The sequence below is a fragment of the Mesoplodon mirus genome (assembly GCF_964341445.2).
Source record: "Mesoplodon mirus genome assembly, chromosome: 20".
NCBI lineage: Eukaryota > Metazoa > Chordata > Mammalia > Artiodactyla > Ziphiidae > Mesoplodon > Mesoplodon mirus.
This window is the reverse complement of record NC_138996.1, coordinates 31,181,897-31,195,006: the sequence shown is the minus strand read 5'-3', so window position 1 is coordinate 31,195,006 and position 13,110 is coordinate 31,181,897.

Here is a 13,110-nt window from a genome sequence, read left to right as displayed (position 1 = left end):
GTTCAAATACTGTAACAAGGTGAGGAAGGAGGCGGCTTAAACTGACTTCGCAGGAGAACTTGAGAATTAACGGGAGAATTTTCACATTGAAGTCAGCCTTAGCAATAAGCTCCATCTTTGTAGCGAGGGACCGTGGACTCGCCATCAGCAGCCAGGGCAAAGTAGGTGCAGTTCTGGGTTCATTTCATGAGAGAAAGGGTGACCGAGTCTTAGAAATCGTCAGTTCGCACTTCCCAGGCCCCCCTCAGCTGACACGCTCCAAAGCCGCGTGTCCAGCAGAGGAAAACTCTCATTTCCAGACAGCCGACCCCAGGGACCCAGCAGATGCTATAAAAATGGCCCCTCGTTGTAAGGCACTTTTCTGCCAACAACATAAAGTAGCTGCCAGCAGGTGATTCTGTTAAATGACCAGTAGTACAGCTCTGTGAAGCCTGTACCAGCAAAGGGACAGCTTGTAAGAGATGCAGCTTATGCTTTGAGCATCCTCGTGCTAAGTGCCTCCCTGGGCAGCAGGAATGCAGCAGCCCTGCCCCTTACACAGCTGCACCTTCTTGCCTCGAGCCACTCCACCCACCCTGACATAGCTTCTTCCTCCCGAGAGCAGGGGCTGATGAATTTAAAATACAAAGAAGGCCTAATCAGAGCCGAAAGACAATAAGAGCGTGGCAGAGTAGTGTCAGGGCTCCTTAGCAGGAAATGACATCCATCTAGGCATTCATTATTTCTCTAAGCAGGTCAGGTAGGTTTGAGCATCTCTTTTGTGCCCAGCGTTATGTTAAACACTGAGATACAGAAATGACAAAAATATGAAGATTGTCAACACACTAGAAGGTGGGCAGAAAGAGCAGGGGTGAGGCACACAGAGAACTGATGACACATCATGGAAGTCCTGTCACTAAACACGCCTGCAGAGAGGGCTTCGGGAACGTCAAATGACAAGGAGCCATGGAAGGCATTTCATGCGTGAGTTTTGAGCCTCATTCTGCACATTCCGTGGGTTGAAAGAGAGACATGAAAGGAATTTAGAGTGAAGTATGAACAAAGAAGTACCTCCATAAACATCTCCAATACGGTAGTAAGGGAAAGGAAAGTATTCACAGGATTTCAAAGACTGACTGTGGGCTGGTGTAAGAGCCCTGAAAGGCGCTTCTGTATAACTCTACAGGAACATATTTTACAAGACGTGATGACACATGCTTTTCAGGATCAGTGTTAATGTCTGTGTTAAACAGTGATGTGCCTTTAGTTTTCAAGCCAAAAGTAGAACTTGGTTGACCCCAGACATTACTCTTAAATTTTAGTTACAGGTAAATTTAACTTATTTTAATACATCCATTTTTCAGACATTCTTAAAGCAGGCATAGATATTAAATTTGCTGAACTCCATTATCAAATATAAGTGTTGCATGTAGTCACTCGTGCAACCATTGGAAGAACTTATCATTGCTTGTATTTATGTACGTGAATATGTGGGAATGAATATATGAGTAGAAACGATAGTTTGGGAATTCGTAAGGAAACATAGGATAATTCCACCCAGGGTCTGATATTAAAATGATTGAAATACCTTGCAAATTTTCCTTTCAATTCAAAAGTCCTTCTGAGAGGACTGGTTTAAATATTTAGTCTTTCACAGTCTTAACCTCGGCCGTCACCTATTGGACGGTTTCATGATAACCCACTGCCCCATCTCTCTGGGAGCGTCACACCCTGCTCCGCACTGCACCCCTGGAGAAGGTGTGTTGGCATCAAGTGCGAGGGGTTAGGAGTCTGGCCAGAAGCAGTTTGAGTGCGAGTCCACCTTTGGAGAGCACATAGCGTTGACTGAGAGCATGAGTGCAGGGCATTGCCTTTCAGAAAGCTGTTCACCAAAGCCATCTGTTAAATGTGCAGGGCACAAAAAAGAGAAATCTGAAGAGGATAATTTATCATTCAAGCTCTCCTGAGTGCAGCCCTCACAATGCATGACAGTCATGTGGACAGCCTGTTCCTGTGCCTCAACATGCTCATTTAATTGATCTGGCTTGGGCCTCAGGCATCAGTATCTTTCCTAAGCTTTCTCGATTATTCCAGTGAGCATTTGGGGCTGAGAACCACCTCTGCAGAATGAGAGAGGGAACAGCAATGGCCCCACGCTCCCAAGTTTGGAATCATCATGGAGGGTAGTTCAGTGACAAGTAACTATGGCAGGAGAAGCAGAGGGATTGGATTGGACAAACTGGAATTAAAGGCCCTGAATCATCTCGTTTTACAGGAAGGACAAAGGTCCTCGTAAGCAGGGTGGATGATTCTTACAAATCTCACTGTGAAGTGCCACGTATTACCCAGCCCCACTCTCCTCTGTGGCTGATTCACTTTCCCGTGAGGCCTTTAAGCCCCCTCAATCACCCAGCCACGCACTAAACAGTTTATATGTGCTAAATATTCGGTCAGGCACTAGCAATACACAGATGTATTAAAGAATTCAGGAGTGAATGTGCAATTATAATGCAAGGCAGTGAATGTAATGACACCTCCAAGGCGATGGGGATTAAGCATGGAAAATAGGTTCTGGCTGTAACGGCGTTAATTCATTACAACTGGGTAATCATCCCCTATGTTTACTTTGGGAAAGTCAAGTCTCTAGCAGTTAACAGCCAAGTAAACTTGGACAAGGTCTGCATCTCCTGGAGCATCACTCCGCTCTTTAGTACATCCACACGAGGTTCTTTCATGCCCCAAGTTTTGCTGTGTGAGAACTGAGGACGGCTGTGGAGAATGAGAACTTACCATGTGCTCTTAATATTATCACTTTATGAAACAAAGAGAGCCGTTAGGTGTTGACGTCATCTTCATGATCTTACTGACTACTAAAGTATGTGTATTTAGACATGAAAGATGTGTATTTTATTCACAACTGCAAAAGAAAATGAAAAAAGTCCTCATGGAGGGAAGCACTCCTGAGGTGCCCGTTCCTGGGGCCATTTATTACCCAGCATTGCTGGTCTGACTTTCCTACATCATCTGCCACTGTCATCAACGTAATGAGTATAAATCTCCTAGCGGCACAATTTTTGGTTTAAACTCCAAGTGTCCCTTAGATAGTATTACTTTCTGTGATTGCTTCATAACTTAGGCAATTGAAATTTATGATTGAAATATTAGGTAATTTGCCTGCAAACGTGAAGTAACCCAAACATCTTTCTGAGGGAATGTTTATAGGAAACCATGGCTTCAGTTGCTTCTGGCCTGTCTTGGTTTAGAAACTCTCCTAAATGAAAGCAATTTTAACCAGTCAGGTACTTTCAAAGGTCCTCATGACCTCGTGTAAGAAAGTGCCTTTTCCACGAGGCTTCCGGATACCTGAAACACGGGGGTCAGTACTCAAATCAAGGAGGTTTAGAGATGGAAGAAGACACCTATATTGCTTAAGCACCTGAAGCATATTACTCTCTGTTCCCTTACCCAGCTTCCTTCTTCTTCATAGGACTGCCTACTTCACTGAGAGCATACTCCACGCTTACTATGGCCTGGTACTCATCCTGCCCCTCCACGTAGGCTCCACGAGGACAGGGACATCATTTTGATCACATGGCATCCCCCAGTACCTAGGTCAATGCCTGTACCCTGAAAACTCACTAGACATCTATTGACTAAAGGAATAAATGGAACCAACGTTCTAAATGAAAATTTAAGTTTGGATTAAGAGTTCAAGGCTCTGGGTATGATTGTGCCATTTCTTGGCTCTCCCCAATTGAACGGAAAAGGACTTAGAGCAAACTGCCAAATTTGGGGCAGTCTCACAGATCACGTCAGCCCTTACATTTCTCCTGTAGTGTTTCTGTTCTTCCTTCATCCACAAAGCCCAGGTTTTTCTACATTTTCTGCCATCACTTATAGAATTCTGTCTTTCCTGGCCTTGAGCAAAGGAACTGGTGTGGATTCTTTCACCGTTCTCTTGGGTTCTTTGTGTGAGGGATAGAAGCAGGACAGGGAAGAAATGGAAATCCTTCCCTTCGTTCTCTAATGAATTCAGTTAAGAAATACTGATTCTGCACGCCACTTTTCAGACAGTGTTATAAGTTCTCGGTTGTTAATTCCACCACAGACATTAAGAACAATTTCACTACTAGGGAGAAACATTCAAGAACTTTAGACATTGGATTCAATCTTAGGGCTGTAAAAAAATAAATTTAATATACCTATGGTTTAATCGAAGATTTCCTTGGATTATCCTGATGAAACACCTCTCTCCCCATCTCCTGTGGTCCTGATCTAGACTAACTGACATAGAGATGTGGACATGTATCTGGGAATATGCCCCAGCATAGCGTGATGGGAAAAGAGCAATGAACACCGCGGCGAGATAAACTCTAGTAGATAGAGGATTGTCAATTCTAACTTCAAATTTTTCAGAATTTAGCACATTTATAGGTGTTGAATAATTTCTGAAAAACTTAAGCAATCCCAAAACACTCATTTGTAAATTCAATAAATAGTTGCTATGTTCATATCACATGCTGAGCAAAAAGTGAATAAGTCTTCTGAAGAGCTAAGAGAGGGGGAAAAAAGATAGGAAAAAGTAACGTCCTTGAAAAAAGAAAGGGAAACAAACCTTCCTGTCAGAATACACCACTGTTTGCAGTGACTAGTGCTCAATGTTAATAGCTCTGTTTGCATTTCCAATTCTGTTCAGTGTTTGTGGGATCAAATGTGTTTCCATTTTTAGGCACATATTTTATATTTTATCATAATGACTGAATACTAAATGTTTCACTTACTTTGCAAAAATTATCATACTCTTGAAGAAGTGCATTTAAAGATAAATACCGCCCACAGTTATTCTAGGTCTTATTCAGGCCCTGAGAATTTCTCCATAAAAATCTCGTCAAAAACAGTGATTTGCTTTGCATTTGTTGGCATTTTGCTGAAAGCGACCGCAGATGGTGCCACCTTTTGATGGCAGGAGATGAATGTGAGGTTTAGAAAATGAAATGAACATTTTTCATGAGGGCCCATTCGGGAACAGATCTATATTTGAATAAGTACTGAACACCTTCACCGTACTTCGTAGCCTGTAATATCTTCAGAGCCTTGGGTAGCCTGAGAGAGAGCTTCTGTGGAGCTCATCGATCTCCAAGGAGACATATTTAAAATTGATTTAAAGTTAGAAAATGCTTTAACTCTTTTCCTGATCCCATTCTTATTTTATAATTTTGTAAGTTATTTAAAAGTTATAAATATTGAAAAGGATCTTGGTGTTGGAAATACAGAAATTTTATTCAAATATTTTTGATGCCTTAGAAGAGATCTAAACATTGGATAATAAACTTTTTTTTTTTAATTTCTAAAGTCATTCTCAAAACCTGACCACTTCCATCGGAACTTCAGACAACTTCAGAATGGTTCATGTTTAACTGCTTTACTAGGCTGAACACTGTTAAACTATTCAAAATTCCTTACTTTTTTTGTGCCTTGAAGCTATTGATACTCAGCAGGGTTAAATCACCATAGCTCCTTAAAGTCATTAAGTTGACTGTGAAGAGCCCCCAGGCTGTATATAACAATAAAAGACTCAATAGGCACATTATTTTTTTTTACCCTCCAGGAGTTTAAAAATTCAGTTTGATGTCAATAGTTAAAGAAGATGGCAAAGAGCACAAGAGCAGCATGTTTTTTCTACAAGGATGAGAGCCCATCTGTTATAAGTTGGAAAATGAGTTCATACGAAATAGGAATAAGTAGGAAATGTAAAATGTAGACATGTATGTACACAAAGAGAGTCACTTCAGTATTTCAAACATATCTGTCAATATGGAGATTTCTGGTAAAGGAATAGTCATAGTTAACAAAAAGATTCAGAATCTTGGATAATGAGAATTCAGTGCTTTCTTTTCCACTTCATTGTACACTCAAAAATGTCCCATGGGGCTTCCCTGGTGGCGCAGTGGTTGAGAATCTGCCTGCCGATGCAGGGGACGCGGGTTCGGGCCCCGGTCCGGGAAGATCCCATATGCCGCGGAGCAACTGGGCCCGTGAGCCACAACTACTGAGCCTGCGCGTCTGGAGCCTGTGCTCCGCAACAGGAGAGGCCGCGATAGTCAGAGGCCCGCACACCGCGATGAAGAGTGGTCCCTACTTGCCACAACTAGAGAAAGCCCTTGCACAGAAACGAAGACCCAACACAGCAAAAATAAATCAAAATAAATTACTAAACTCCTACCCGCAACATCTAAAAAAAAAAAAAAAAAATGTCCCATGACATTCATGACAATGAGCATTCTCCTGCTGTCCCTCTATCAGGATATACCATCTAAGTGCCTCAGAAAACTGTAAAATGACACCAAGAGCCCTGGCCAGGGAACATGTGGACAGCTCCTGTAGGACGGGAGGTCTTTAATGGAAAGGTGGCTAGTACAACCAGCTCGTGCTGAGCCCCAGAGCAGGCGTTTTCTTCTTTGATGGTGAAGGTATACCCAGCCCAGCCCACAAGCTGTTTCATAACAGAGAATAATCCCCAGCCACTGTACCCTCCTGATGACAAGGAAAATAGATGGTGTCTTAGTCAGCTCAGGCTGCTGTAACAAAATACCACAGCCCGGGAGGTTTACAAACAATGGAAATGTGTTTCTCCCGGTTCTGGAGGCTGGGAATTCAAGGTCAAGATGCTTGCAGATTTGGTGTCTGGTGAGGTCTTTCTTCCTGGTTCATAGACGACGTCTTCTCTGTGTGTCCTCACGTGGAGGAAGGGGTGAAGGAGCTCTCTGGGGTCTCTGTTATAAGGGCACTGATCCCATCATGGGAGGCCCACCCTCATGTCCTCATCACCTCCCAAAGGCCCCATCTCCACACACCATCACATCAGGGATTAGGATTCTAATGTATGACTTTGGGGGACACAAACTTTGAGACCACAGCAGACGAGCTGCAGCTTTTCTTGTGCAAAGGATTCAGATTCTCCCTGATATGATTGTCCAGCTTGTAGATCCACCACTTTCCCCATCACCAAACTCAGAGCCTGTCAGTTCTCAACAGTTGAGAGTGAGGAGAAAGGAAAACAGAGGCCTCTAAACATTGATCCTGGTGCCACGGACCCCAGGAACCCTCAGATGGCACCTCCTCTCCCCAGAAAGACTGGCCCCATGTTCCCTTCGTCCTGTCACCTGGACCCACCCGCCCCGTTTCTCCAATGTCTTCACCTAGTTACTCTTAGTCATTATTCTTTCCATATGAAGCTATGAACAAGGGGGTGGAATTAAAGAGCTTGGTAGTAATAAAATTATCATGTAAGAAGTATTTCACTTAAATTTTAAAGTTTATTTCATTAAAATTGGTAATAAATGTACATACTATAAAATTCAAAAGTAACAGAAGAAGTGCCATTAACTTTCATCTGGTCACCCAGCTCACCTCTACAAAGTTAAATATTGTTACTAATTTCTCATGTATCATCAAAGTATTAATTTTAAATGTAAATAGTGAGTAATTTTGACAGAGGAACTGTACATTTATTTTTTCATTTATACATTGAGAAGAAATGACTATAATCTAAAAGGAAGCTCTAAAAACATTGAAAATTAATACATATATATTCTAATATTATATATATTATTCTATAAATATGAATGCATGTATTTTTACATATACATCCTACAATTATCCAAGTAAGTGACATTCAAGGATCTTCAATCAAAATAATTGTAATGATTAAATTTTATTGGAAAGATTAGTTAAAATACATATTATGTCTTAGATATAAAAAATTAAAATGGAGAGTATCAATTTTTTTTAAAAGACAACAAAGATTTATTTTTAATTTCTCAAGCAGGATTTCCTCTGTCTCTTGGGGACATTTTGGGTCAACTGTCTTGTTATCTTCTCCCCCACTGTCAGATCCATGACAGTAATCTTTATTCACATTCTCAGATCATTTTTTATTAAACCCAAAGGCCTTTCCCCTGACACTGGTGAGAGTCAAGCCCTTCTCTTGTGCCTCCAATACCTAAGCAATGTCCCAGATATACTGCAGGCTGGGGTTTTTCTCCAGAGTCAGCAAGGCTAGTTTAAAAGAAGTCTGCTTGATCTTCCTTGGTGGCGCAGTGGTTAAGAATCCGCCTGCCAATGCAGGGGACATGGGTTCGAGCCCTGGTCCGGGAAGATCCCACATGCCGCGGAGCAGCTAAGCCTGTGTGCCACAACTACTGAGCCTGCACTCTAGAGCCCACGAGCCACAACTACTGAGCCTGTGTGCCGCAACTACTGAAGCCCATGCACCTAGAGCCTGTGCTCTGCAACAAGAGAAGCCACCGCAATGAGAAGCCCGCGCACCGCAACGAAGAGTAGCCCCTGCTTGCCGCAACTAGAGAAAGACTGCGCACAGCAACGAAGACCCAACACAGCCAAAAGTTAATTAATTGAGTAATTATTTTTAAAAAGCCTTCCTGTTGCATACAAATACAGTGCAGACAAGTGGCTTCCTCATTCTTATATACGAAATCAAGATGTCGAGGGCTCTCTGAAGCTGTGAGTGGTGCCCTTTCTTCCCAGCCTACCTTAAACAGTTGAGAATCAGTACTGAGGACGGCTGTGGAAATCGCTAGCACGGCTAAAGCCCTTCCGAGCCCCCCTTCTCGCCCCTGGATTAAGTGGCTGAGCACCTCGTCACCAGCAGAGGGAGACAGTTTGCAGTGGCCCCACCTGAAAGCTGGGAGGGGAGTGTGCTGCCTTTTGAGGGGAGAGAAGGGAGATCCCATGAGGCTGGTGGAGCCCCTTCTCCCCTCCTCCTGCGGGAATATGGGGGGCGGAGGGAAGGGTGCAGCGTAAACACAGGATAAGGACTCAAACCACAGCGCACTCAGGAACACCCTAAAAGGAACTGGCATTTTAGGGATTACTTCCTTTACTTCAAGTAGTATTCGATATACGCACAAGATATGTATTATCCATTTTCACCCCAAAATCCTACCCCACCTCCAAGAATCTAAATTCCAAATTTTAGAAAAGACTGGTGAATAAAATAAATTATCTGAAAATATCAAAGAATGATATTCATTTACTCATATTAAGCTTCATAACGTGTTAGGCCGTGTACACACATCGCCTCATTCGTGTCTGTGGGAGAGGCAGGTAAAGGGTCAGGGTCGGTTCACAGTTGAGGAAAATACGGCCAGGGCACTGGGAGCCCTGCTGACATTTCACAGCCACTGAGCACCGGCGTTGCTAGTACCCCATCAAGACCTCCTATCTTTGCTTCCCAGCTCTCTTATTGCAGTTTGGCCTGTGGACAATGACCCCATAAACACGAATTTACCCCAAAGCACAATTAAACAACTGAGGAAGTACAGAATTTAACCCCAGGGTTATAAACATTTTTTGTATAGTTTATGTGTCTTTCAACTTAAGAATCAAAATTATAAAATGATTTTTAGTTAGAACTGATGGTTATCATTCCAGTTGAACCAAAAGGAGACCAACTCACCTGCTTTTCCGTCACACTTTCTTCCTGGGTTATATCTCCATTTGATACAAATATAGCAGAGTAAAAATCTGCTAGGTGAGTGTTAATTAGCACGGACTGTGTACCAGTTACCCGACGATGGGCCACTTCATGTGCAAATAGCGTGTGTTGACTGACGTAATCTCACAGCAACTCCACGACATAAGTACCATCCCTATTCCTATTTTAGATCATTTCTATTTTCGGCACAGAGGCTTAGACAAGACCTGTTAATTGCCCAAATCATGCAGCTGAAGATACCAAGCCAAGATTTTAGATAGAGCGTCTCCGGACTTTGGACATTTAATGGAGATCTGTCAAGGGGTGATGCCAGCCGTCTACTTCTTGAATTGCCAGATGGACAGACAGCTGAAATAATCCCAAGGTACAGCGTTTCAAAGTGAGTGAAGACAGTAGAAAAACAGGACTGGCTGATTACTTCTCAGGTGTTTTTCATGGTAAACCACACCCCCCATTAGGCAGAAAGTTGCCGTATTTCTCTCTCCCCTTTACCTGGAGATTCAGGCTACCCTTTCCACGTCGCCCACCCATCTCCCCAGATTGCCACCAGCACCTCCCCCTGTACACCGAGTGGTCAGAAGGGACTTGCTCTTCACAATGTCATCACCTGGCAGAGAGTGGCAAGCCAGGTGCCCAGAGCCCACGACCTTTCGCGAGAGGAGGTGGCGGTGGACACCGGTAGCCTCCAGTCCCACACACCCAGTTCATCCACCTGCCTGCATACCCCATGCACCTCCTTGTGGGCACCACAGTGCACCAGAGTGTGGCATTTAATTTTCTGCAGTCCTTCACATAACATCTAATGAAAATATAAAGAAAATACAAACTTCAGGTTGCTTTTTGTTTGGTTTCGTGTGCTCTGTTTGTTGCTAAAGCCATTAACAGAACTCTTGGAGACTGATGGGACACGCTGTCAGTTTAGAGGGAGTCATGAGACAGAGACGGAAGAGGCTGGCCTTGGAGCTCTTGGTGACGGGGAAGCAGCAGTGGGAAAGTTTCCATTATTTCTCCTCTTTTAATTCACTGACTTCATTCAGAGAGGCTGGGGTACACTTTCCCGCGGTCCTTCCTGCCTCACAGCAGCCCCACAGGCATCTACGGGGTCTGTGATAGCTTCTCTTTGTTCATTTCGCACCAGAAAATCCTATGTAGAAAAAAATCATACAGTAAAACTCAGTAACTGAAAATTCACTCATAAATTTCAGCATAGAACTATCTGAGATGTGTTTCCAAAGGACCACAAAAACCTTAAACTGAAATGAACATGTCACTGGAATCCTGTGTATTAAGCAGGGAAAGGTATAAGGCAAAGTGGTGAACAACAGATAAAGTGATTCATTTGCTACGTGTACAGCGATCATCTTCACGTTGTCCTTCCCGGTCAAGGCAGAATCAAACCTTAGAAATATTGCCCTCTTCTTCGTACCACACGGGCTGTTGTACGTGATACGTGCAAACCCATATTAGAGTCTGGAATCGAGGAAGGGACCATGTCACAGGGTTTGTGGAATCTTCAGGGGCTTCTTATTTTTGCTTTCATCTCTGTGTCTCCGTTTGAAATATTCAGGCTGCGTATTAATAAGGAGGGTGTCTCAAAACTCTCTTGAGCATTCCCTTCCCCCAACAAAGAGTCGTCTGCTCACTTTTCTGGCTCTCTCCCCACCCTGTCACCGTGACCTGCTCCTGGACCACCTGCAGGCGTGCGGTGTCTGTGAGGCCCACAGAGCTCTGAGCCCCCGCGGACAGGAAGCTTTTCTTCCTCTGCATCCCACCGCTGGGCACATTCTAACCACCCAATAAGCATCCATTGGATCAATGGCTTTCTTTGTTTGCTCATCAGTTAGTTCTTAAGTGACCACATGGGGGTCAACGTGGGCGTCACAGCATCTTCTTTCTTTGAATGTCTCTTCTCTCCCAAGATGTCCATGGCCCGTCCTGACGTATCTTCTCTTTGCTGCTTCCCTGCAAGTCCCTCTGCAGTGTTTTCCTTCCTCTCATCTTAGGATCTCAAGCAAGTGAAAAGCTGCAGAGAACCTGCTTCCAAAAATGCCTGTCCAGAATTCAAAGATGGGTCTCTTGTCAGCATAACTTTCCACATATAATGAAAATTCATCTCCTAGATCATCCCTTCATAATTCCATTCAGAGTAGACTAAATTTGTTAAATATTCTCAATCAATATGACCCAAGTATATAAGTTCTTCACGGATATTTAGGAGTTTCAGGAGTGCTGTAATTATTGATGGAAAGAGACAACATGATTAAAGAAAAGTAATTTTGACTTACTTACTAAACCTGAAATTTTCTAGCCATGTGACCCAGGTCTCAGTGTCATGCTCTGTACCATGAAAACGTTGGACTACATGATTTTCTGGGTTCTCTTGGTACTAAAGTCCCACAATTGATTGGAACATATTTCTAAAAGATAACCAAAGGAATTATTTTTCAAACATATATAAATCATATGTAATATAGCAATTAAATCAGATCAATACACTTAAATTTTTGATCTAAGTAATTTGTCAATGAAGCATTATTTAAATATTTTACAAAAGTATAATAAGGTATACTGGTGTTGCTTATTTATATTATTTAAGAAATTACTGTTGTGAATAAAAGTCACTATTCTGCCACAACTTAAATATCTGTTATAAAAAGTCTCAACATTTTTTTTTTTTTTTTTTTTTTTTTTTTTGCGGTATGCGGGCCTCTTACTGCTGTGGCCTATCCCGTTGCGGAGCACAGGCTCCGGACACACAGGCTCAGCAGCCATGGCTCACGGGCCCAGCCGCTCCGCGGCATGTGGGATCTTCCCGGACCGGGGCACGAACCCGCGTCCCCTGCATCGGCAGGCGGACTCCCAACCACTGTGCCACCAAGGAAGCCCAAGACTCAACATTTTTATCCCTTAAGCAGCTAAACACGAGGAGCAGCTCACGTACAGAGCATCTCTGCTTTGCTCCTTTCACAAATGACAGCAGATCCTATGTTGCCCCCTCATCCATGGGGGGCACCTCCCTGTAGCTAGAAATCAGCCCCAAAACTCCTCATGTGTAAATCTTATTTTCCAAGCACAATGTCTGGGAGATTCTTCTGCATTGTCTGTGCTTTCCAGAGAAAATTATTTTCCTCTTGGAAAGCAAAACTTTCCATTAAGAAGAAAATCAATTTTTGAAAATATAATAAGCAATGCACGAATGCTTAGCTCACCCATCAACTCTGAATTTCTGACTGTTAACAAAATTGCAGCGCAGTACTAATTTACAAGGCAAAAAGAGAACTCACTCTCAAAGAGGCAAAAAAATGGGAAAAGCTAATAGCCATAGTGTTGTGAGAGGCCTGAGAAAGCTTTTGTGATTTCAAAAGTCCTGCCTACAGCTTAAAAGATCCCCTAAGCGCATGGTAGTGGGTGGGTTCCTCCTTCCAGCCCAGGAGTTTTCTCCAGATGTTGTAGCCTCTGCAGACAAACAGCCTCCCGGGCTAGAGGGCCCCGGTACAGGGAGAAGCCTGAAAGCTTCAGCTCTGTATCTTCCTTGAATGCCCCTCCCATCAAGATGGGAATACGGAGTGTGTACAACATCCTGGTACCCAACGGGGCACAGCTGAGGCCCACAG